At 36.7% G+C, this 27,636-nt stretch overlaps 1 non-coding gene across 1 annotated transcript; it reads left to right on the top strand.

Moving 5' to 3' along the window:
* Positions 1-14,930: 14,930 nt before the first annotated feature.
* LOC121231658 (small nucleolar RNA R71) lies at positions 14,931-15,036 on the top strand. The gene has a single exon (XR_005929714.1). It is a non-coding gene; the product is annotated as a small nucleolar RNA R71 (small nucleolar RNA).
* Positions 15,037-27,636: the final 12,600 nt, after the last annotated feature.

The following is a 27,636-nucleotide window of genomic DNA, read 5'->3' as shown; positions in this document are numbered from 1 at the left end:
AATTGTGAATTAAATTAAGTGATTATTGCTTATGAAATCAAGAAAATGAGATATATGCGCATACTTGTAGAAATGTTTATGTATTTGTTTTAAGATAAGAAAATGATTTTATAGATCGATGCAAAATCAATAATGAATTACAATTGCTATCGATGAGCTAATGTCTTTGTGGATATAATTCAATAAGAGGACGTTATCCTAAACTATGCATCGGTAGAAATTTTCGGGGACGAAAATTTCTTAAATGGGGGAGAGTTGTGACAGCCCTAAAGTGACCCTAGTCGGAAAGTGGTTTCGGGACCGCTAAACCGAGTCACCAAATTATTTGAATATGATATTTATTGTCTAAAATAAATGTGTGAAAATTTTAAGCTTCGATTTAGTAAATTGCATGTGAATTTAGTCAATAGGACTTATGTGTGACATTTTTGAAATGTGATAGATCAAAACATAAGGACCTATTAGTGCATGTTGAAAAAGGGGGGACTTACATGTCAATTTTTCCCCCCATCTAGTAGTGGCCGGCCATGACATTAGGATGGACAAAGGGTGATGGGCAAAACATGTCATAGACATGTTGTGTTGGTGCATCATGGGAGGAAACAATAAAATAAAATAAGGAGTATGGGTAATAAAATAATAATGGAAAGGTAAATGATGATGAAAAAAAATTGTCTCATCCATGTTTCCCCCCCCCATTGCCGTGAATTGAAGAAAGAAAACAAAAAACAAGTGTTCATTCTTGAACATCTTTGGCCGAATAGAGGAAAGAAAGGAAGGGGAAGAGCTTGAGAGAATCGGCTATGGTGGTTTGCTAGACTAAGGTATGTTTGATGTTGTCCTTGAGATTCATGCCTGTTTTTAGTTGTTAGTTTGAGTTCTACCTACCCCATGGTTTAAATCTTTGCTATGAGATGGAGATGATATTCGGCCATGGGTGTTGTCTTCTTGGTTGATGTTTGATGTTGTGGTGATGAGGCATGAAGATGAGTTAATTTTCAGATAAGGTGGATTTGTGTTGATGTCATTTGCATGCTAAGTGTAAAGCTTTGTAATGATACATGTGATGGTGATTGATGACTCTTGGATTTTCTTTTTGGCATTTTTGAGTTAGACATTAAGTTCTTTGTGTAACCCATGACCAAAATTGAATGGTATGGTGTCTTGATGCATTCGGCCATGGTAGAAAATAGATGTGAAATGGTAGTAAGGTGAAGTGCAAAATGTTAGTATTTGATTACTAGTGTATATATGCGTATTAGCCGAGTTTTGAACTTGAAACAAGATGATATATAATCAATACAAGTAACCATACTTGTAGGAAGTATTAAGCATATAATCGGCCTCAACATAGACATGCATATTCGGCCATAGGAAGAAGATTGGTGTTGCATGTATTCGGTTAGAGGCAAGCATATTGATGCTTTTATCTTGGCTTAGACAATCGGCTAAAAGGAAGTGTGGGTTAATATGTTGAGTTGATTCATGATTTCATATGTATGTGACTTTAATGTCTAATGTATATATATATGGGCTAAGTATCTTGAGTTCCTCTTTTCGATGCTCAAATGATTAAATCAATTTATTTGTTAAATTAAGCCCAAGAGCAAAGAGGATCAAAGTCGGATAGGGGAAAAGAGAAAGTAGACGAATAGCCGTGGATATCTAGTCGTCAACCGCTTCCGAGGTAAGTTTTAAGTGATTTAACGTTGAGTAAATTCAATCATAATAGGACATAATGAGTTGATTTAATAAGATATGATGTGGCCATGATATGTCTTAAACTCAAATGGTAAGTTCATATGTGTTTGGACTTAGAAAGTTAAGAGCAAATTGTAATAATTTGCTTTGGACAGCAGCAGTAACGTGATTTTAGAAAATCACTATAAATTGTTGGTGTGGAATTATAGGCTAAATAAAATATGTAATCGAGGCTTAATTAGTCTAGTTTCTTATAAAAGAGACCTTGTGAGCAAAAAAATTTCCTATAAAGAGATATTTAAAGTTGTGTGAGACGGTGTCAGAATGACTCCGAAATCCCCTGTTCTGTTTTTAGAAACTCATTATAAATTGTACAAAAATGGTTATAAGATAAAATTTATATTCTTAGACTCCTTAATGAGTATAGTTTCAAATGAAATCAAATACAACACATTTTGAATTCTGTAAAATGATAAATTTGATTCGTAGTGAAGAGTGGTCAGATTAGTCAAACAGTGAAACAGGGGAAACTTTAAGAAAAATCTGGTATTGATTGGCCAAACCTAAAATTCTGAAAATTTTATGGATGGAAGATATACGAGTCTATATTCAGGGAAAATTAACGACAAGTGATTTGGAGTTTTGTAGCTCCAGTTATAAATAATTTAGTGACTACTGCTCAGGAAAATAGCTCGTAGTGAATATGTGATTTTGTTGTAAACATGGATGAAACTTGTTTTAGTTACTCATAAGCTATTGATTAAACCCAAACGTGAATTCTAAATCGTGATATTGTAAAATGATACATGAGTGTTAGATGGATCTTTGATATTAAAATTTGTGAAATTGTAAGTTTATGAGTATTCGAATATGAAATGATAGCATGGCGTGAAATTGAATTATTCATTGGGAAATGATTAATGTAGATTCGGCCAAGACAAAGTGTATACATGATAGTATATGTGATATGTGAAGTATATTTGGATAATTGTGATGTGAATGTATATATATGTGATAAGGCCTAATGGCCGATGTGATGAATGTGAAAGTGTATATATGTGATAAGGCCTAATGGCCGATGTGATGAATGTGAAAGTGTATATATATGTGATAAGGCCTAATGGCCGATGTGATGAATGTGAAAGTGTATATATATGTGATAAGGCCTAATGGCCGATGTGATGAATGTGAAAGTGTATATATGTGATGAGGCCTAATGGCCAATGTGATGAATGTGAAAGTGTATATATGTGACAGGGCTGAGTGGCCAACGTGATGGATGTGAAAGTGTATAAATGTGATAAGTCCCGAAGGGAATTGTGTCAGTACTATATCCGGGTTAAAACCCCGCAGGCTTTATGCGAGAGTATTATCCTGATTAATGTCCGTAGGCTTCGTGCTCGTACTATATCTGAGCTTTAAAGACCCGACGGCTAAATGCTAGGATTCAAGTAAGACTTTGATATTGAGTATCTGCATTAAGTTACCATCAAATAAGTATTATGTATTCAAGATGTTCAGGTACGTATTACTTACTCATCGGTGGAGTGATTTCGAGGTGAATTATCAATATCAAAGAGGTAGGTAAATGTGATTAATATTATAACTCCAAATGTGAGAATGTGCTTTGGAAATATTTGACCATCTAGGTCATTATTATTCGAAAGTATATATGTGGCAGCCAAGTGTTGCGTTTAATGATATTATAGATCGAGATGAAGCTCTAGATTAACTTCATCGAACAGTTGAAATGAATGACCAATAATAGTGATTGAGAACACTTTGTCTTGCTTAAAACTTACTAAGCATTAAATGCTTACTCCGTTCTTTGAATCTCTGTTTTATAGATTTTGGTTCGTCAGCTATCGGACTCGGGATTATTGAAGTCGAAGTCGCCCACACTATCAAAGCCCTTTTGGTACACTTTTGGTTGAACTCTGAAAATGGCATGTATAGGACTACCCTTTTTGTAGTGGGTGATGGACCCTTGGGATTTGTATAATTTTGGATAGCCATGCGAAAATGGCTTATATATGTTTGAGCATAATGTTATAATCATTTGGTATGGAGATGGTTATTGAGAGGTGTGGATATGCTTAACAAGGATTGGCCATGGGAATGGTTAATCACTATCATAATTTGTGCTATTTATGCTAAAAGGGCTAGTTGAATCATGGAAACTATGAAATAGGTAAAGTCTACCTTAAAGGCAGATGCTGACAGCAGCAGTGATGTAGATTTGGAAAATCACTAAAAATAGTAGGAATAGAATTAAATAGTGAATAAATTATCTAAATGAACCTTGATGAATGCACTTTCATATGGAAGAAACGAAACGGTCATATGAGTGGTATGTTAAGAGATAATTAGGTTTTCGTGAGACAGGGCCAGAACGGTTTCTGGATTCCCTATTCCGACTTTGGAAATTCATTATAAATTAACCAGAGATAATTAGGAGTCATGCCATATATGTATAGATTCCTCTCTGAGTCTAGTTTCTATAGAAACAAACGGAATCAGTATTTAAGCCCTGTACAGGGAGATATCCGAATTGTAATGCATGAAGATCAGTGTAGTAATTGGCCCAACCAAAAATTCTAGAAAAAAATATGTAGATGGACATAGGAGTCTAGTTTCAGCGAAAAATCACGAAACTGATTTTCGAGTTGTGAAACTCAAGATATGATTTTTAAGGTGACAGCGAGACAGTTAGCCAGCTGTCTGGAAAAATTTAAAATGGACTGCGATAGTAAGCGAATTTAGTCTGTGAACCCCTCGTGTCCGACTCCGGCAACGGTCTCGGGTACGGGGTGTTACAATCCCCTTATTAGGTTTCACCCTAATCTGAAAAAATCTCGTAACCCTATTTCTAGGCGTTAGATCAACTCCGCTTAATTATGCCAAATCTACTCTTAGGCAGGGTCTATTCCTCCTCTGCATAAGCACATCAAATCATGAATTAATACCCGGAATATGAACTCAAGCATTAAGAACACATAATTAAGAACAAATAAAGTATTTATCATACAGTTCAGATACTAATAACAAGATCCATCATAGGTTTTATCCCCTTAGGTATCTAAGGGGTTTAGTTCATAATAAAATAAGAGTACATCTCAAAAGTATGAAAATAACAAAACATAAAGAAAACTCTAAAACCCCTGAAGGAATTCTGAGAGAGATCTTCAGTCTTGGAGTAGTTTCGGCTTTTGAGATGGATCGTTTGGCTTTCTTCAAGTAATCCTCGGCGTGTGGTATTGTATTCCAGAAAAGTTCTGCAAAGAGCGGCCTCCTTCTAGGTCACACTTAGGGTGTTTATATAGGCTTTGGATTGGTTTTCTTCCTCCCTAAGTACCATTTTCCATGTAAAATACAACTCTTTGAAAAAAGGACACGCCCTTGTGCCACGACTGTGAGACGTGATTACCAGGCCGTGTTCTATCCGTTGAATTGCACACTGCCGTGTGGGTCAATAGCTAGGCCGTGTGAATCGTGAAAACCTTGGTCGACACCCTCGAAGGCCACGGGCGTGTGAGATGCCCTTGTGGCAAGGCTTAGGCCGTGTCATCTTCTCGATTTGGTCTATTTTGTCCCTTTTTAGCTTGTTTTTTGCTCCTTTCGACTCTTGGTGCTCTCCTGAGTACAAAACATGAAATAACCAGATTAAGAGGACCAAAATCCACAAATCTAGTAATAAACATCCATAAATATGCTAATTATTTAGGGTGTAGATATGTATAATTTGGCATTTATCAAATACCCCCACACTTAAGCATTTGCTTGTCCTCAAGCAAAATTCTCATTTACTACTAGAATTCATTCCTCTTAATCATATAATCACTACTGATAATGTTACAAGTTATTCCACAGAAAATCATACAGTGAGAATTTAACTATAGGGGCATTAAAAGCCTCAAATAATCTAAATCGAATACTTTGACAACAAAATTATAGGTAATCTCCTTCCTTCAAGTAATTAACTTTAGTACTAAACATACAAGAGATGACATCCTCACTAAAGATTCACTCAAATTACTCAAAGTGTTTAAGGTTCAAGATTAAGTACTCGATTGTCTAACATGAAAAGTTATTACCATAGGCTTGCATGAAAATCAAATCTTCACCACTTGTAAATGATACGATATACTAATCAAAAGGTCTTTGCATGGTTGTAATGGGGTTTAGGTTACAGGTATGGATACAAGCTGAAGAGAAAAGGGTTAGAATTAAGATAATTTCAATATGTTACCCTACTATCAAAAACTTAATTACTGAACCACAAAAAAAATCTAGAACTATTTTACATGAGTTCATGACAACTTTAGCTTGTTGAGAACAATAATAATATTGAGTTTTTTTTAAGAACAAGTCAAGTCAATACAATATGAAAATCAGATTTCATGATTTAGTAACAAAAAATGGTGAACATAATGAGGTAACAGTATTAAATTCAATCTCGATAAAAAGGGTCAAACTAAGTAAGGGGATTTTAACAATAATGGGTTAATGGGTTAATGATGAGGGTTAATCAAAGAAAAGGGTTAGTAGGCTCAAAAAAGGGTTCACTAAGGGTTTAATTATGTAGGAAGACTTTTTATGGAGTAAATGGGTTAAATCCTAAGTGCCTTTATCATCTCAGTATATCAAATCATACGTGTGATCTCAATATGTATAATCGAAGCAAGTTCTAGAAAAACAGTTCAATGTTGAAACACTCAAACCACAAAAAAAGTGAGCAAGAAAGAAAGCTATATGCTCAAAAGGCTAAAAAATCTCACCAAAAATTTGGTTTTTGATGTCATTCCTGTGTACTTAAGATTTCAAGAGAATGCCTCAATTTAGGAAAATAATCTAAAAAATTTTAGTTCTCAAAATATCAACTTATCATGCTTGATTCTTTAAGGTCCTATAATCAAATAATCATGCATAATTCTCTTAGTCTAATTCAAGACATATCAACAATAATTGTAGATCAATCAAAATTCATTCTATCAATATTATGAGAAAATCGCTTAAGCACAAGACCAAATTCAGTGATTTAAGAATAATGCAAAAAAGTTAGGTTTCATGTTCACCCCCCCACAGTTAAGATGTACATTGCCCTCAATGTACAAAGATAGATTATTCAAAATAAAGAAAATCATAAGAGGAAAGGAGGTGAAACTCCCTGTTATATGGATGTGGAGCTTGATTCTGAGGCTGGAGTGTTTGGGGAAAGTAGTAGCTGCCATTGTTCTTGGCTAGATGAAGAAATTGGGTTGTTGAACATGGCACTCGTGAGGTATTATTTCCCATTGGTTTCCTCATTTCGTAAAATATTCCTAGCTGCTTTGTTTGAAAGTCTGTAGAATCATGAAGAGCTTATTAAGAGTTGGTGTGGAAGAGAGCGTAGTGGAATTACTTGTTAAAAATACTAGAAAATGGAAAAAGTAAAATTTACTAATATAGATATGTCTTTCAAAAAAAAAATAAAATTGAAATGAAAATAAAAATCAAAAGAAAAATAAAAAATAAAATAAAGTTAAGAATAAATAATAATAAAATAAGAGGAGTCAATGATCCTCGTCGGTGGGGCCCTCAGGTGGTGGTGCTGGAGTGGCGATGTGGAAGTGTTGGCACAGCTACTGCATCATGGCCTACATATCATCCATCTGTTGGTCCCGTCGCCGATCTCGCTCGTGGATCATCTCGAACTGTGTAGTGCAATATTGCTCAAAATGGGCGAGTCGATCAGAAATATGTGCCAATGAAGCAGCCGCATGAGCTGGTCGTTAACTAGGTGGCACAGTAGAAGGCTTCTCATGCTGTGGAGGAACATCATCAAGGATGTCCTCAAGATCCTCTTCGTCAATGGCATGCGAGAGACGGTACGAAGGAGGATCAGTCCCACGTCGGCGCTCGATCATCCTCATGTGTAACATAGTTGTGATGCCCTGTGGGGACATCTGACCTATCAGGGTAAACGCTTATGACTGGGCCGCGGTGTTGAGGAGGTCGAAGTGTCTAGCAAAGCGCGTCACGTAGGGGCCAATGGAGATCACTCCCTTCCTATGCCGCTCGGTCTGATGGCAAATGGTGAAAGCAATGAAGTAGGCCAAGTCAGTCACGTGCTACAGTCGTGGGTGTTGACTATGCCGGTGCTCTCTCTCATTCTGGTCAAGGTGTGTGCCAATATGGCTTGGAGATATCGTAAGAAAGGGGGGAGAGCTGAGGCCTTCGAGCAACTGGGGTCGTAGTTGGAAGAGAGTGGTGCCAAAGCCTTCCAGCACAAGGAGGGGGAGATGTGGATATTGCGTGCTAGTGCATTCATGTCCTCCTCCTCCACAAACTCATCGATGTAAAGTCCCAGAGCAACTCCAAACTCTGGAACACTCATCGCACGAACTAGACCGCCTAATTGAAAGTGAATGGTGCCTGGGTTGTCAATGTTCGTCATCACCACCTGTAAAAGAAAAGTAAAACATAATTCTAAAGTTAGCTCTAAATAAGTTGGCTCAGTAATAGTGAAGAACCGTTCCCATGGGTTTGTGGACAGGAGGGCGCGGATGGCATCAGCGAGCTGGACTTGCTCTACGGCAGCCCAGTCGATGCAGCGACCTGTGGTGATGGGTCGTGCGCCTAGTATTTGAAATAGCTCCTCCTGCGAAGCTTGTGGAAAGTCAAGGAACGGGTGTCGAACTTCGACTGTAGCACGTACCAAGGAAGAACCCGGTCTCCTACATCTCTTTCAGGATGGGACCGCGGCCTTCTTTCCTCTCAATGACGACATAATGTACCTAAAAATATATGAGCAGTGATAGAATCCACGATACATCAGTAGTTAAGCAAGAGGCCCAAAACTAGTATATGCTATTTAGTGTCTTAAATAATTCAAATATAGAAAAATTTAAAGTAAATTCCTAACTTGTCTAAAGCAAAATAGTACAATATCTATGTAAAGCATGTAGAATACTAATGTAGCAATACAAATTGGAAAAATAAAGTTGAGAAAGTGAACCAAAGGCTGTTGTATGGCAGTGCATGGGTGTGTTGGTGGCGGGCACGGGCGTGTGATGCGGGGATATAGCCGTGTGGAGGAAAAATAGAGGGTATAGAGAGGGGAAAGTGGGGATTAATACAAGGGGAATAGATTTCAGGGTGGTTTGAGGGTTGGGGAAGTGAGAATATTGGGAGTGGTGGCCGGAATAAGGATTAGGGAGTAGGGACGAGGAGTTTTCAGCTAGGGTTTTGAAAGGGGGAAGAAGATGAACAGTGGCTTGTTTATATAAGGAAGGTGCACACGGCCTAGGACAACGCCCGTGTACTCTAGAGGTGAGCCCGTGTTTTTTGAACTTTTCAATTTAGGTCGTGCCCGGCTACTGTCCCATGTCCATGTGTCTTGGGTGTGTGTGGCACACGACCATGTCGCACGGCCGTGCCTAGCTTTGTTGGCTTCTCCCATGCCCGTGTGTTATGGTAGCACCCCGTGTACAGTACACGCCTAAATGGCACGGGCATGTTGCACACCCGTGTCGAAAACACAGAATTGAGCCTTGTCCCTGGCACGGCCGTGGGTTTTCATTCCCACGCCCGTGTGTTCATATCAAGTTCACCGACGACCATGTCGCACAGCCGTGGGGATTTATCGCACCCTGTGTTTTGGGAAAATCATGTCCTGCTTCAACATGGCCGTATCACATGGCCGTGGCTTCGTCCCCTGTTTGGCCATGGCTTTAGGCACACCCGTGTGCCTGGCCGTGCGAGCTGAAAAACTTTGCAAATCAAAGATTAACTTAAGGATCCAAAGTGTTAGAAAATAAAAGTAAAGAAATCAAAATATGTTAGTGCTCGGGTTGCCTCCCGAGAAGCGCTTTTTTCTAGTCTAAGCTCGACTTACCTCTTTGTTGATTTATCATGGTGGTTTGAGGAGTTCATACTCGTCGTTCTCGCTGTCAATTTTGAAATAAGGTTTTAAACGGGTGTTGTTTACCTTAAAAGTACCGAACTTGGATGACTCACCTCCACTGTACCGAATAGAAAAATACTAAGTACCGTAAGAGGGATTTCCTCATTTGGTGTGGTACTGACAATGTGAGGATCAACAGCATCTAGTAAGACTGTATCGCCAACCTGAAGTTGATTAGGAGAGGTATCGGGCTTGTGTTTGCGTAGTTTCGGTTTAACATGTGTTATCAGTTTGTGTTCTCGCCATTCGTCTAGCTCCTTTATTCGTAGTCTTCGTTCTTCATGGACGTCTTTGTTCTCTTTATGATAGTAGTGGACTATTTCTGTTGTCTTGGTTCGAGGAAGTTCCTGCAAGGACGATTGAATATTAGTTTTATGATCGATAGGTTTTATAGCATTAGCTTGAGTCTTAGAGGTTTTGACTGAGTCATGTGCTTGGAGTGCTACTGCGTCGTCACCTGCACGAAGTGTTAGCTCTCCTGTGCCTACATTAATAATGGTTCTGGCAGTTGCTAAAAATTGTCGTCCTAAAATTAAAGGTACCTCGTTATCCTCATCCATATCTAAGACAACGAAGTCTACTGGGTAAATAAATTATCAATTTTAATGAGAACATCTTTAATAATACCCTTAGGAAATCTAACTATTTTGTCAGCCAATTGTATGCTCATCCTAGTCTGTTTGGGTTTACCGAGACCTAGTCATTTAAACATTTTATATGGCATAACATTTATACTTGCCCCTAGATCCGCTAAAGCATTATTCACAGATAGACTACCAATTAAGTAAGGAATTGTAAAACTCCCTGAATCTTTCAATTTGTTAGGTAACTCATTCTTTAGAATAGCTGAGCAGACTGCATCGAGTTCCACATGTGATGTAGCGTCTAATTTCATTTTATTGCTAAGAAGTTCCTTTAAGAATTTTGCTGAGTTGGGCATCTGCAAAAGAACTTCAATAAAGGGTAAGTTAATATGTAATTTCTTTAAGAGTTTGACAAACTTACCGAATTGTTCTTCTATTCTGTCTTTTGTCATCGCTTTAGGATATGGCACACGAGGTTTATGATTCGTACTTACCTGTTTGAGATCATTATTGTTTACCTCTTCTCATCCTTTGTTCATCGTGTTGTCTTGCTGTAATTCTGGTTCAATTGCAATGAATCTGTGACAGCCCAAAATTGACCCTAGTCGGGAAGTGGTTTCGGGACCACAAAACCGAGTCTTATAAATAATTAAAGATTATATTCTGTGTTTATGATGTGCGTAAATGCTTGTGTGATAGTTCCATACTTTAATTTGGTCAGTGTATGTGGAATTTATTAGTAGGGACTTATGTGAGACAATTTAGAAATATGCTAGGCAAGTGTTCAAGTGGCCCATTAATATATGTGGGAAAGTGTTTGTCCTTGCATGTCAAATTAGCCAAATTAAAGCATAGTGGCTGGCCATGCTATGGGTGGAAACATGTCACCAACATGTTATGCTAGTGATGTATGCTAAGAAAAATAAAATAAAGAGCATGGTAATTAAACAATGAAAAGGAAGGGTGATGAAAAAAAAATGGTCTCATCCATACCCCCCCTTGTTGCCGTGAGTTGAGGAAAGAAAACAAAAAAAAAATGTGTTCATTCTTGAACACCTTTGGCCGAATAGAGGAAAGAAAGGAAGGGGAAGAGCTTGAGAAAATCGGCTATGGTGGTTTGCTAGACTAAGGTATGTTTGATGTTGTTCTTGAGATGCATGCATGTTTTAGTAGTTGACTTGAGTTCTAAAAACCCATGGTTCAATTTTGTGGATTGATGATGATTTTGTGTTTTGCCATTGATGAGTGCTTGAGCTTTTTGATAGTTGTTGATGAAAAGTGAAAGATATGTTAAAGATTAATATGTTAAATTAAGGCTTGGTAAGCTAGCTATTAAGGTGAAATGCTAATGTTAGTATTTGATTTGGTAATAATCTGTTTGGGGACAGCAGCAGTAAGGTGATTTTGGAAAATCGCCATAATTTGTAGGAGTTGAATTAGAAGCTGAGTGAATTATGCCATTAAAGCTTGAAGAGTCTATTTTCTTACAAAAGAAACTATAAAAACAAAAGAGTTACCGATCTTGAGATATTTGAAGTATTGTGGGGCTGAGTCAAAATGACTACTAGATTCCCTGTTCTGTTTTTAGGAAATCATTATAAATTGTACAAAAATGATTATAAGATAAAATTTATATGCTTAGACTCCTTAATGAGCCTAGTTTCAAATGAGATCAAATACAACACATTTTGAATTCTGTAAAATGAGAAATTTGATTCGTAGTGAAGAGTGGTCAGAATAGTCAAACAGTGAAACAGGGGAAACTTTAAGAAAAATCTGGTATTGATTGGCCAAGCCAAAAATTCTGAAATTTTTATGGATGGAAGATATACGAGTCTATATTCAGGGAAAATTAACGGCTAGTGATTTGGAGTTTTGTAGCTCCAGTTATAAACAATTTAGCGACTACTGCTCAGGAAAACAGCTCGTAGTGAATATGTGATTTTGTTGTAAACATTAATGAAAATTTGCCAATGAGTTATTTATTGACTATTATAAAGCTTACTATAATCTATGTGTGTGAAGGTCAAATCAATATATATATTATTCTGAAAGTAATACTTGAATAGTCGATTAATGACTATTTTAAATTTTGTTGAACTTAAGCTCAAGAGCAAAAGGGAACTAGATCCGATAAAGGCAAAGAAAAGATCACTGAGTAGTCGAGGTGGAACCGTCTTACCCAACACAAGGTAAGTCATTAAGCATGTAGTTGGTATTATTTCAAATGGTCATAATGTTTATGTATTGATGCTGAATGGAATGAATAAATATATATATATGCATGTACGTATGTGATGATGAAATTGTTGAATGAAAAGAAAAGAGGTAAGATGTACTGAGTTGTTGATCTCGGCACTAAACGTGCGGGTATAACCATTTATGACCATGAGATTGGCGCTAAGTGCGCGGGATTAAATTGTACAGCACTAAGTGTGCGATTTGACTATGTTGCACTAAGTGTGCGAAATGAATATGATGCACTAAGTGTGCGAATTGACCATGCGGCACTAAGTGTGCGAGTTTGACTATGTAGCACTAAGTGTGCGATTTGATTACGTAGCACTAAGTGTGCGAGTTGATTATATAGCACTGAGTGTGCGGACTCAATATACATTCGTGAATCATTATGGACACTATGTGTGCGACACTATTGAGTCGATCGCGGACAGCGGATCGGGTAAGTGTCTTGAGTACATGGCTAATAGGTGCTATGCTTATACTTGGTGTTGAGCTCGGTAAGTTTGAACCTATGTGACAACTATACTTGAAGTCACGTACATAAAATTTATCGTAGGATGGGTGAAAGGCTGTTTAGTCGTTTGATTGTAACGAAAATAAATTGATTTATGAAAATGCTTCAATGTCCTATTGATGAGTATATGGAATGTGAATGCATGAATTGATAGGTTGGAGGAACTATGGTATGGTTCGGAATGGATGGAGTAATTAGCCTCGTTCCATTTTGTTTTCTCTTGTGATAATGTTATTGATGGATGGTAGTGCATAGCTTATGACTTACTGAGTTATAAACTCACTCGGTGTTTCCTTGTCACCTATTCTAGGTTTCTTGGACACATCTCTTTTTGCGTGATCGGGCCGTCATCGAAGTCATCACACCGGATAGCAAGTTTTGGTACTTTCTTCTTAGTTGGCTTAGAAGAACATTTTGGCATGTATAAGCTATTACGTTGTGTTTGAACTTTGGCATGTAAACTTTAAGCCATGCAAAAATGGCACGAATGTTCGATTGAGTTGGATCAAGGGTAGGCATGAAATGGACCTAGTTACTTTCGTAACAGATGCTGGCAGCAGCAGTGTCATGAGATTGAAAAATCACTAAAAATAGTAGGAGTGGAATTAATTGATGAATAAATTATGTAATCGAAGCTTGATGAGTCTGTTTTCATGAGGAAGTAACAAAAAGATCATATGGGCAGTATATTAAGAGATAATCAGATTTTTGTGGGACAGGGCCAGAACGGTTTCTGGATTCCCTACTCCGACTTTGGAAATTCATTATAAATTAACCAGAGATAATTAGGGGTAGTACCATATATTTATAGATTCTTCTCTGAGTCTAGTTTTCATAGAAACAAACGGAATCAGTATTGAAGCCCCGTGCAGGGAGATATCCAAGTCGTAATGGGCAAAGGTCAGTGTAGTCGACCCCTGCAACATGGGAGATTTTGACTAATAAACTGTACTAATTGGCCCGACCAAAAATTCTAGAAAAAAATACATAGATGGCCACATGATTCTAGTTTCTGGGAAAAATTACGAAATTGATTTTCGAGTTACGAAACTCAAGATATGATTTTTAAAACGACTAGTACACAGATTGGGCAGTGTCTGGAAAATAAATTTTATAAGGGGTTAAAGTCAGTTAACACCTCGTGTTCGACTCCGGTGTCGGTTTCGGGTTCGGGGTGTTACAGAATCCTTCCTTATCTTGAGTGCTAATTGCATTGAGGTGTTCCCTCGGATTAGGTTCAGTATTACTTGGTAGGCTGCCTTGTGGACGTTCAGAGATTAGTTTGGACAGCTGGCCTATCTAAGTTTCGAGTCCTTGGATCGATGCTTGTTGATTCTTAAGTGCTGTCTCGGCATTTTGGAAATGGGTTTCTGACACCGAGATGAATTTAGAAATCATCTCTTCAAGGTTTGGTTTTTTCTCTTGTTGATAAGGTGGCTGTTGAAAACCCTAAGGATTTTGTGGCTTTGGATTTCCTTGACCTCCCCAGGAAAAATTTAGGTGGTTCCTCCAACCTGCATTATAAGTATTACAGTATGGGTTATTTTGAGATCTAAAGTTATTGTTACCCATATAGTTAACTTGTTCCTCTTCAATTGTAGGATTGAAGGATTGGTATTCTATATGTACACCTCCTCCATTTGAGTCACATCTTATTACTGGATGTACCTGCATAGAACCAAGTAAACCGTCAATCCTTTTATTGAGAAGTTCTACCTGATTAGAGATCATGGTGACTCAATCGATGTTATAGACACCAACTGTTTTCATTGGCTTTTTCCTCATAACTTGCCACTGATAGTTGTTCAGTGACATCTCCTCTATGAATTCATCGGCATCTTTCGGTGTTTTATTGTTGATGGTTCCACCAGCAGCTGCGTCAATCATTTGTCTTGTCGAGGGATTCACACCATTGTAGAACGTTTGAACTTGCAGCCAAAGCGGTAACCCATGGTGAGGGCACCTTCTCAGTAAGTCCTTGTATCTCTCCCATGCATTGTAAAGTGTTTCTAAATCCTTCTACTCAAAAGAAGAGATATCATTATGCAATTTAGCCGTTTTAGCCGGCGGAAAATATTTTAGTAGAAACTTCTCGGTCATTTGTTCCCAAGTAGTGATAGACCCTCGTGGTAACGAGTTCAACAATTGTTTAGCTTTATTTCTCAATGAAAAGGGAAATAACCAAAGGTGAATGGCATCATCAAAAACGCCATTGATTTTGAATGTATCGCAAAATTCAAGAAAATTCGCCAAGTGCATGTTGGGATCCTCATCCTGCAAACCATCAAACTGAACAAACTGTTGTATCATCTGAATTGTGTTAGGTTTTAGTTCGAAATTATTCGCAGCAATAGCAGGTCTAACTATACTAGACTCAGTTCCTGTTAAAGAAGGTTTAGCATAATCATACATAGTACGTGGAGCAGGATTTTGATTAGCTGCAATTGCAGGAGGCAGCTAATCGCCTGCATTTTTGGCCATCTCTTCGGTTGGGTTTGAGTATCGTCTTCTCGTTTGTTCTCCGTGTAGCGTAAACTACGCCTTATTTCTCTTTGATTTTTGTGAATTGTACGATCGATTTCTTCGTCAAAGAGTAATAGTCCTGACGGGTTTCTTCTAGTCATAAACTATAAAAAACCTGCCAAGAGAGAGAAAAAGTAAATTACTAAATAATAAAATAATATAAAATTGCAAGAAAAATAAATGGCTAAAGTAATAAAAATTTAGTGTTCCTAATATTTCAGTTCCCCGGCAACGGCGCCAAAAACTTGATCTTGTGATTCGTAACAAGTAATAAATATTTATTATGAAGATCAAACCTAGACTAACTATTATCACGACGAAAAGGCAAGCACACCCATCAAACAATAGTATAGTAAGGGCAAGACCGGGATATCGTACCCAAGGGAACCAAAAGTACTAGTAATAACTATCTTTTTATTATCTAACCTAGAAATAAAAGGTTCTGTTTATTAAACTAATTATTTAAACTAATTAAAGCAAAGAGAAAATTTGGAAAAAGACTTGAAGAAAAGCAATTGATAAAGACGACACCCAAGGAGGAATACACCTAGATTTCACTTGTTATCTGACTCTGACTCGGACGATTTATTCACTTGACTTGTTCCATAGAGATCCCTAAGTTAAGTTATTATCCCTATTCAAGACTAATAACGTCTAATCCCTAGATTGAATAACTGATACTTTTCTCTAATTAACACTGTAGGGTTGCATTAACTCGATCTATGGATCCCCTTATTAGGTTTCACCCTAATTCTGCAAAATCTTGTAACCCTATTTCTAGGTGTTCGATCAACTCCACTTAATTATGCTAAATCTACTCTTAGGCAAGGTCTATTCCTCCTCTGCGTAAACACATCAAATCATGAATTAATACCCGGAATATTAACTCAAGCATTAAGAACACATAATTACGAACAAATCAAGTATTTATCATACAGTTCAGATAATAATAACAAGATCCATCATAGGTTTTATCCCCCTTAGGTATCTAAGGGGTTTAGTTCATAATAAAATAAGAGTACATCTCAAAAGTATGAAAATAACAAAACATAAAGAAAAATGTAAAACCCCTGAAGGAATTCTGAAAGAGATCTTCAGTCTTGGAGTAGCTCCGGCTTTTGAGATGGATCGTTTGGCTTTCTTCAAGTAATCTCGGGCGTGTGGTACTGTATTCCAAAAAAGTTCTGGAAAGAGCGGCCTCCTTCTAGGTCACACTTACGGTGTTTATATAGGTTTTGGATTGGCTTTCTTCCTCCCTAAGTACCCTTTTCCGTGTAAAATACAACTCTTTGAAAAAGGGACATGCCCGTGTGCCATGACCGTGTGACGTGATTACCAGGCCGTGTTCTATCCGTTGAATTGCACACGGCCATGTGAGTCAATGGCCAGGCCGTGTGAATCGTGAAAACCTTGGTCGACACCCTCAAAGGCCACGGGCGTGTGAGATGCCCGTGCGGCAAGGCTTAGGCCGTGTCATCTTCTCGATTTGGTCCATTTTGTCCCTTTTTAGCTTGTTTTTTGCTCCTTTCGACTCTTGGTGCTCTTCTGAGTACAAAACATGAAATAATCGGATTAAGAGCACCAAAATCCACAAATCTAGTAACAAACATCCATAAATATGCTGAGTATTTAGGGTGTAGATATGTATAATTTGGTGTTTATCAGTGATGAACTTGGCTCACGATCCCCGAGCTTGCAGCTTGACTTCAAAATCTATAAAATAGAGCAACGTAATACACAAAGTAAGCTACCATAGCTTAGTAAGTCATAAGCAATAAACAAGTCAATAACATATTTGATTCATATTAACTAAATGAAATGCATTAACATTTTTAACCACCTAAGCCGAATACATATACAATCATTTAATACAATATAAATTAACTTCCAAACTAGTAGCCATAGTAACAACACATTCATTTACTCTTTTATGCAACTTAAGAATCATCAAATGTCATCCTATGTATAAATAATACCTAGGTAGCCGAATACACAAATTATATATATGCACATGTTAAGTAACATTTCAATACTACACAAATCATTCATCCAAATGCCAAATGTACATATCCAAATAGACATGGAATCCTCATTTGCATTGTGCATGATTTACAGCACATAACTATAGGACTTCCTTACCTTATCTTAAGTAGGCATCAAGTTAACTCATACCTGATCATTTAGCTCGTAATATACAATTCATTCACAGTTTACCTTTGCCCGATGAACCTTTCAAAATTGGATAGGACACTCTGATAATCACATAATCGTAAAATGCCAACGTCCCAGACGTGGTCTTACATTTCGATGCCACTGTCCCAGATAGGGTTTTACTCGTAAACACATAATAGAATCACAAATCGATGCCATGGACTTACTCGCACACATATATCAGAATCCTATGTCATGACATATGTATCCTAACTATTTTTAAGGTTCAGACGAGGCTTTCAGATGTCATAACTCGGTCGAATCGAACTCGGAAGTGTAGTAGCCACATTTAATCATATTCGGCCATAATATATTTAGTTTCTAACATTTCATAATAGAAAGTAAATAAAATATTAAGTTACCAATAGACATGTCTATTTGCTTATATACTTACCTCGGACGTCGTAAAACGAGACAGGGCTGCTAGTTGGCAACTTTCGTTTTCCCCCGGTCTAAATCTGATTTCTTTGCTTCTTGATCTAAACATATTCAAATTAAGCTCATTCAAACATATTTTCACTCAATTTAGTCCAAAAATGCATAAATAGGCAAATTATCATTTTATGCCTGACATTTACAATTTTTACAATTTAGTCCCTATTACACAAAACACAAAAATATGCAAAATTTCCCTATACCTATGTTGGGCTGAATTTTACCCACTCTCAAACAAGTCCATATATTCAATTTATTTCATATTTTAGTCCCTTAAATTATTATTTTTGCAATTAAGTCCTAATTACTCAAAATCATCTAAAACTCCAATACAAAACATATTAATCTAAAACATATCTTTCATTTTTCATCATCAAACAACAAAAATCACAAGCTATCAACAATGGAACAGCTCAAAATATTCATCAAAATAAAAAATTAAAGCATGGGTCTTGAAGATTACTAAGCAACGATCTAAAAAACGTAGAAATTATCAAAAATCGAACAAAAAACGAACCTTGATTGAGCTAAATAGATGGCTAGACCCTAGATTGTTATTCTTCTCTTTAGTTTTGGCAATTAGGAAATGAAAATGATGAATATGGTTTTATTATTATGTTATAATATGTTATATTATGACATTTTATTTCATTTCCCATTTTACCCTTAATGAAATAATAAGGAAATTTTGTAATCTATGTCTAATACCGTCCATACAACATGATAATGGCTTAATTACAACATAAAGACTTCCTATTAAAAAGGCATTAACAATTCAGTCCTCACACATTAAACTACCAAATTTTCATTTTACACGATTAAGTCCTTTTATTAAATCGAACACCTAAACGAAAAAATTAAATCATGGAAATTTCACAAATATAAATTCACACAAAAAAAAACACGGTAAACAATTTAAAAATATTTTTTGACTCAGATTCGTGGTCCCAAAACCACCTTTCGTTTAGGGTCTAAATCAGGCTGTTACAACTCTCCCCCCGTAGGGATTTTTGTCCCCGAAAATCTTACCTGTGAATAAGTTCGGATAACGTTCTTTCATTGTATCCTCTGTCTCCCATGTTGATTCTTCCACTGTATGCTTATGTCACAATATTTTAACTAATGGAATCTTCTTATTCAGTAACTCTATAATCTCACGAGTCAAAATGCGAACCGGTTCTTCCTCGTAGGTCATATCAGGCTGAATTTCAATCTCAGACAGACTAATCACATGTGAAGGATCAAATTGATACTTCTGAAGCATTGAAACGTGGAATAAATTATGGATCATTCTAACTCAAGTGGCGACAATAATCTGTAAGCAACTGGCCCAATACGCTCTATTACCTCATACGGCCCAATGAACCTCGGACTCAATTTGCCTTTAGGACTGAATCTAAGTATTTTCTTCCATGGTGAGACTTTCAAAAAGACTTTGTCTCCGATCTGAAACTCTATATCTTTACATTTCAAGTCCGCATAAGATTTCTAACGATCTGACGCTGCTTTCAAACTTTCACGGATCACTTTCACTTTCTGTTCAGTTTCTCTAATCAAGTCAACCCCGTGTATTTTATTTTCACTGAGCTCAGTCCAATACAATGGCATACAACATTTACGACCATACACAGCCTCATAAGGTGTCATTTTGATACTCAATTGATAGTTGTTATTATATGCATATTCAATTAGAGGCAGGTATCGTTCCCACGTACCTTTGAACTCGAGAATGCAACATCTCAACATATCCTCAAGTATCTGAATGATTCGCTCAGACTGGGCATCTATTTGCGGATGGAAAGCAGTATTGAAATGTAATTTTGTACCTAGTGCATCTTGCAATTTCTTCCAAAACCACGATGTAAACCTCAGATTTCTATCCGAAACAATAGATATAGGCACACCATGTAATCTCACAATCTGAGAAACATACAATTCAACTAGCTTATCAAGTGAGTAGTCCGTACGTATCGGAACAAAATGAGCCGATTTAGTCAATCTATCAACAACAACACAGATTGCATCTTTCTTGCTCAGTGTCAACAGTAAACCAGATACAAAATCCATCGTGACTCTATCCCACTTCCACTTAGGTATCATGATAGGCTGAAGTAATCCTGAAGGCACCTGATGTTCAGCTTTTACTTGTTGACAGACTAAGCATCTTGCAACAAAGTTAGAAATGTCTCGTTTCATACCATTCCACCATTAAAGTTGTTTCAGATCATTATACATCTTTGTACTACCTGGGTAAAGAGATAACCGACTATTATGAGCTTCATTCAAAATCATCTGAATCAACTCTGAATTCCTTGAAATGCATATTCGGTCTCTGAATCACAAACAGTGATCAGCATCAACTCTGAAATCTGAATCAACATTTGTCTCACACTGAGCTCGTTCTATAATCAATTCATTATCAGCCTTCTGGGCATCACATATTTGTTGAAAAAATAACGGTCTAGCTTTCAATTTAGCCTACCCGCAACTGGACAGAAAGACCCTATGAAGCTTCACTGTTCCCTGGGATTGGCTTTGGGCTTTTCCTGCGCAGCTTAGGTGGAAGGCGAAGAAGGCCTCCTTCCGGGGGGGCCCGAGCCATCATCAGACATAGCCATATGCGCATTCATTCCACGCAAGGCAAACAGTAATTTTCGGCTTAAAGCATTAGCAACAACGTTAGCCTTTCCTAAGTGATAGTCAATCACAAGCTCGTAGTCTTTTAGTAGTTCTAACCATCAACGTTGTCTCAAATTTAAATCTTTCTGAGTCATCAAATATTTCAGGCTTTTATGGTCAGAATAAACATGACATTTCTCACTGAACAGATAGTGATGCCAAATTTTAAAGGCAAATACAATGGCTGCCAATTTTAGGTCATATGTAGGATAGTTCTTTTCATGTGGCTTCAACTGTCTCGAGGCATAAGCTATCACTCTGCCTTCCTGCATCAGAACACAGCCTAAACCATTTAATGATGCATCACTATAAATAACAAATTCTTTACTTGATTTATGTTGAACTAGCACTGGAGCTTCTGCCAAAAGGGCTTTCAACTGATCAAAACGTTGTCGGCACTTCTCTGACCACTCAAACTTAACATCTGTAACAGTCCGGTTTTGACCCTAGTCAGAATAGTGGTTTCAGGACCACATATATGAGTTAGAAAAATATTTTAATATTATCTTCTGTGCCTATTATAAGTAAATTTACATATGTGAAAGTCTCGTGTGAAGATTTAACTATTTGTGTGTTTAATTTCCAAAAAGGACCTAATCGCGACAAAGGTAAAAGCTGCGTGCTAGATGTTAAAAGTGCTTAATTGGCTTGGTTTTATAATTGTAAGGTCCTGAGGTTGTAAATGGACCCTTGGAATAATGCATGGACAAAGTTAGTAATGATTTTATGAATTATTAATGTTATAAAGCAAGGGTAAATTGGTAAAACATGTATTAATGTATGTTTAATAAAACAAAACTTAAAAATAGGCCATTATGTTCATCTTTGGCCGAAAATTAGAAAAGAAAAAGAAGAAAGAATGGAAGCTAGGGTTTTAGCACTTTGATCTTAAATTAACGTATGTTTTAGTTTCGGTTTTTGATGATTTTTATGTTTTTTAGATTGTTGCTTAGCCTACTATCAAGCCCATGTCATAATTTTTGGAATTGATGAGGTGTTCATGAGATGAAGTTGTTGAATATGTGATTTCTATGTTGTTAAATAATGAATTATGGAAGCTTGGTGTGTGATTAATATGTTTTGTCTTTGGATTTTTGATGAAATTAAGTATTTTGGGCTAAATTGTAAAAATGTTATTTTGGGGGACTAAAATGTAAAATAACTAAAATGTATGGATTTGTATGAGAGCTAGGATAATTTAGCTCGGCTTGTGTACAAGCAAATTTTATGTAATTTGTGATTTTGTGAATGAGGGACTAAAGTGTCGAAATGTGAAAATGTGAGGGCTATTTTGGAAAATGCCCTAATTGTGTGTATATGGATTATTTTGAATGATTTAGTGAATAAAAGGGTTAATTTTGAATACATTTAGATCAAGAAAAGAGGAATTCGGATTTAGACCGAGGGAAGTCGAAGATTGCGGAATAAACGTTCAAGTTGACAACTTCGAGTACGAGGTAAGTTTGTACGTAGAATATGGCATTATAAGTACATATTTCTATTTTGATTATACATAGATGTTTAAATAATTGGGCTGAATGTATATGATGATGAATCGGAAGCTTTGGCACTAAGTGTGCGATTTAAACTAGCTTCGGCTACTTGAGGCACTAAGTGTCCAATACCAACTTAGTCTTGGATATTTGAGATGGGATTAAGTGTGCGGAAATATTCTAGCTTCGGCTAACCTTATAGCACTATGTGTGTGGATGTTTAAAACACGAATAAGCTATGGAAAGTCTTATAACCTTCAACAAGTGGTAAGTAGGAAAGTGAATAAGTACGGGAAGATCCAGGTATGTATGATACCTAAGTGGTAGATGATATTATGTATGTGAATTTCATTGAGTTGATATGATCTTATGGATTGACATTATGCAAATACTCATATGTTTCATATAATATTGATGATTTGATTACGAGCTTACTAAGCTTTACAGAGCTTACTGTGTATGTGTGTTTGAATTGTTTTGTAGATATCGAAGCTACTGCAAGCTCAAAGATCATCTAGGATCATTAGCACACTATCGAACTTCATTTTGCTAGTTTTGAAAATGTATATATATTTGAAGTATGGCATGTTTAGGCTAGTAGTTGTGGAAGTATGTTTTGTGATGCAATATATTTAGCCATGTGAATTGGGTAATTTGTGTTTAAACTCTTAGTTGATAATGGTTTATGATATGTGATGTTAATTTGAAATTGTAGTATGCTTAGTTGGATAAAAAAAATGGTAAGTGTGGTGAATTCATGGAATGATATTATATGATGATTTGATATAATCTTACATTATGTTCATTATAAATAGGTAAGGTTTATAAGTATGTAAATGGGTGATAATATTATGGTATGAATGATATGTGTTTTAGCATGAAAAAATTGGTTGATTGGATTGTACATATATGCTTGTTTCCATGCTTGTAGGTTGACCCAAAAAGAGGTGGTAATTTGGCCTAAACCAAGCCTACATTGTACCACATGGCCATAAAACACGGGCGTGTCTGTTGGCCGTGGGGAAAAGACAATATCTAACCTCTGTTTTGGCATGATTGGGTTTCAAGGGTATGTCTGGTGCCTGAGTGAAACACGGCCTGGTTACACGGGCGTGTGACCTCAACAAAGTGGAAAAATTTTCTATGTGATGAAATTTGTGAATGTGTTCGGTTTAGTCCCGACCTCTTACTAATATATGTTCATGGTCTTATTGACCTAGGAAAGGGACTCAATATTTATGTTTGATCATAATATGACAATGTTTGACTTTTGATTGTAAAGTGATTATGAAACCCTAATCTAGTGTTGGATATGGGTTAGGGGTGTTACATTTAGTTGGTATCAGAGCTATGGTTTAGTCAGTTATAAGACTGCCATAGCATGTGTGAGTCTAGCTATACATGGCATATATTTGAAACTACGATAGTGTATGAATCCTGACATTGAAATGTGCTTTTGTATAGCAATGGATCCCGATAGAGCTGTAGCTGACGATGTTGAAAGCAATGCACTTGGTCCCGTGCAAGGGACGGTGCAAGCTGATTCTCTATCGACTACAAGTAGCCATGATGGTGAGGCTAAGCAAGCCTTCTATCAAATGATGAATGATTGGTTCACCCAATATATTAAGACCAATCCAACTGTACAACAACCTCCACCCCCGGTTGATCTTCCTCAAACTCTTGTTATGTCACGAGTGAATCCAGTATAGTTGAGTAGACCACCAGTTGACAAGATTAGAAAATATGGAGCTGAAGAATTTTGAGTTACAAGTGATGATGCAGAAAGAGCTGAATTATGGTTAGAAAACACAATAAGAGTGTTTGATGAGTTGTCTTTGAGTCTCGAAGAATGTAAAAAATATGTTGTTTCTCTCTTAAGAGATATAGCATATCATTGGTGGAAAACTTTGACATCTATAGTTCCGAGTGAATGAGTCACGTGGGATTTCTTCCAAGTTGAATTCCAGAAGAAATATATCAGTCAGAGATTTATTGATCAGAAACGCAAAGAGTTTCTCGAGCTTAAACAAGGTTGTATGTCTATTACAGAATACGAGAGGGAATTTGTAAGGTTGATTCAGTATGCCCGTGAATGTGTATCTTCGGAAGCAATAATGTGCAAGAGATTTGAAGACGGTTTGAACGAAGATATTCGTTTATTAGTTGGAATTTTGGAAATCAAAGAATTCGTGGTGCTTGTTGAATTAGCTTGTAAAGCGGAAGATCTTGGAAAGAGAAAAGAAAGGCTAATTTTGAAGATAGAGAGGTATGAAAGATATCGTCAAGTAAATCATTTCAAACCGGATCCAAGAAGTTTAAAGATGATAGCAGTCGTTCAAAGGCTAATGTGGGATATTCAAATAGAGATCGTGTTAGATCGGAATCAAACTACAAATCTTTAGCCAGGTCTATTGCTAGTGTTGACAATGCAAAGAATGAAAGGCCTGAATGTGATCAATGTGGAAAATGACATTTTGGTGAAGGTTGGGGAAAAAGTAATAACCGAGCTTGTTATAGTTATGGTTCGAGAAATCATTTTATTAAAGATTGCCTAGATTTACCTGAAAAAGATAATGTTCAGAATCCGAGACAGAGTGGTAATGTTTCTCATGGCAGACCTCCTAGAAATTCAGGAAATGTAAGTGGTAGTCAGAAAGGAATGAAAGACACAACTGTTAGATCTGAGGCTCGTGTACCTGCTAGAGCGTATGCTATCCAAGCTCGTGAGGAAGCTTCATCACTAGATGTGATTACGGGTACATTTACTCTTCATGATACTTTTGTAATTGCTTTGATAGATCCTGGATCGACACATTTGTATATATGTATGAACTTAGTGAACAGTAAGACTTTTCCTGTAGAGTCAACTAAATTTGTAATTAGAGTTTCGAACCCCTAGGCAAATGTGCTCTACTTAATAAAGTCTACAAGAATTGTCCATTAAGGTTTCGAGACAATTTTTTTCCGGTTGATCTGATGCTATTACCGTTTGATGAGTTTGATATTATTCTGGGAATGGATTGATTAACTTCGCATGATGTTGTAGTAAACTGCAAACAAAAAACTATTGATTTGAGATGCAAGAATAATGAAATAGTCAAAATTGAATCTAGTGATTTGAAAGGATTGCCTGGTTTGATATCTTCAATGAAAGCATTGAGTATTGTTAGAAAGGGGTGTGAAGCTTATTTTTCATATGTGATTGATTCAAATGTATCAGAAAAGAAAGTAGAATCTGTAACTGTTCTCCATAAGTTCCCTAATGTGTTTCCTGAAGAACTTCTAGGATTACCTTCAGTTAGAGAAGTAGAATTTGGCATTGAATTGGTATCTGGTACTACTCTGATTTTGAGAGCTCCGTATAGAATGGCTTTGACCGAGTTAAAGGAATTAAAATCTTAGTTGCAAGAATTGACCGGTCGAGGGTTTGCTAGACCGAGTTTCTCACCTTGGGGTGCTCCTGTTCTATTCGTGAAAAAGAAAGATGGTACGATGAGAATGTGTATAGATTATCGACAGTTGAATAAGGTGACTATCAAAAATAAGTATCCCCTGCCCTGAATCGATGATATGTTTGATTAGTTAAAAGGTGCTACTGTGTTTTCAAAGATATATTTGAGATTGGGTTACTATCAGTTGCGACTAAAGGACTCTGACATTTTGAAAACTACTTTTAGAATGAGGCACGGTCACTATGAATTTTTAGTTTTGCCCTTTGGATTAACTAATGCACCTGCTATCTTTATGGATTTGATGAATAGAATATTCAGACCATTTTTAGATCAATTTATTATGGTATTCATTGATGATATATTGATTTATTCACATGATGAATCTGAGCATGCCAAGCATTTGAGAATAGTGCTACAGACGCTGCGAGATAAACAATTGTATGCAATGTTCAGTAAATATGAGTTTTGGTTGAAAGAAGTTGGCTTCTTAGGTCATATTGTATCAGTATCGGGTATCCGAGTTGATCCGAGCAAAATTTCAGCTATTTTAGATTGGAAACCTCTAAGAAATGTTTCTAAAGCCCACAGTTTTCTAGGGTTTGCTGGATATTATAGAAGGTTCGTAAAAGGTTTTTTGATGATTGCGACTCCGTTGACAAAATTGCTCCAGAAAGATGTGAAGTTTGAGTGGTCTGAAAAATGTCAAAACAGCTTTGATCAGTTGAAAGCCTTGTTGACTGAAGCTCCAGTGTTGGTACAACCTGAATCAGGTAAAGAATTTGTGATCTATAGTGATGCTTCGTTGATTGGTTTGGGATGTGTTCTAATGCAAGAAGGAAAAGTTGTTGCTTATGCTTTGAGACAGTTAAAACCACACGAAAAGAACTATCCGACTTACGATCTCGAGTTAGCTGCTATTGTGTTTGCTTTGAAGATTTGGCGTCACTATCTGTTTGGTGAGAAATGTCATGTGTTTTCTGATCATAAGAGTCTGAAGTATTTAATGATGTAAAAAGACTTAAATCTGCGACAGAGAAGATAGTTAGAACTACTAAAAGACTACGAACTTGTGATTGATTATCACCCAGGAAAGGAAAATGTTGTTGCTGATAGTTTGAGTCAAAAATCGTTGTCTGCATTGTGTGCAAGGAAATCTTACTTAGTTTTGTCTGATGATGGTTGTGTTTTAGCTGAATTAAAAGCAAGACCCTTGTTCTTACAGCAGATTATCGAAGCTCAGAAGATTGATAATGAGTTTTTGGCTAAACGAACTCAGTGTGATATAGAGACTGATTTAAAATTCAGAGTTAATAAAGATAATTGTTTAAGATTTTGAGATCGAATTTGTGTTACGAGAAATCCAGAGTTAATTCAAATGATTCTGAGTGAAGCCCACAGTAGTCGGTTATCTGTGCATCCGGGCAGTATGAAAATGTATAATGACTTGAAACAATTTTATTAGTGGCCTGGAATGAAAAGAGATATCTCTTATTTTGTTTCTAAATGTTTAATCTGTCAGCATGTTAAAGCTGAACATCAAGTGCCATCTGGGTTACTACAACCGATTATGATTCCAGAGTGGAAATGGGATCGATTGACTATGGACTTTGTGTCGGGTTTGCCCCTGTCACCAAGAAAGAAAGATGCAATTTGGGTTGTAGTTGATCATTTGACAAAATCAACTCATTTTATTCCGATTCGATCTAATTATATGCTTGATAAATTAGCTGAGTTATACATTTCTAAAATAGTGAGATTGTATGGTGTACAATTGTCTATAGTGTTAGACAGAGATCCGAGATTCACGTCACGATTTTGGAAGAAGTTGTGAGATGCTTTGGGTACTAAATTGCAC

The sequence above is a fragment of the Gossypium hirsutum genome, chromosome A06 (assembly GCF_007990345.1).
Source record: "Gossypium hirsutum isolate 1008001.06 chromosome A06, Gossypium_hirsutum_v2.1, whole genome shotgun sequence".
In the NCBI taxonomy this organism is placed as follows: domain Eukaryota; kingdom Viridiplantae; phylum Streptophyta; class Magnoliopsida; order Malvales; family Malvaceae; genus Gossypium; species Gossypium hirsutum.
The sequence above is the reverse complement of the archived record's forward strand: the minus strand, read 5'-3'. Positions and strand labels throughout refer to the sequence as shown.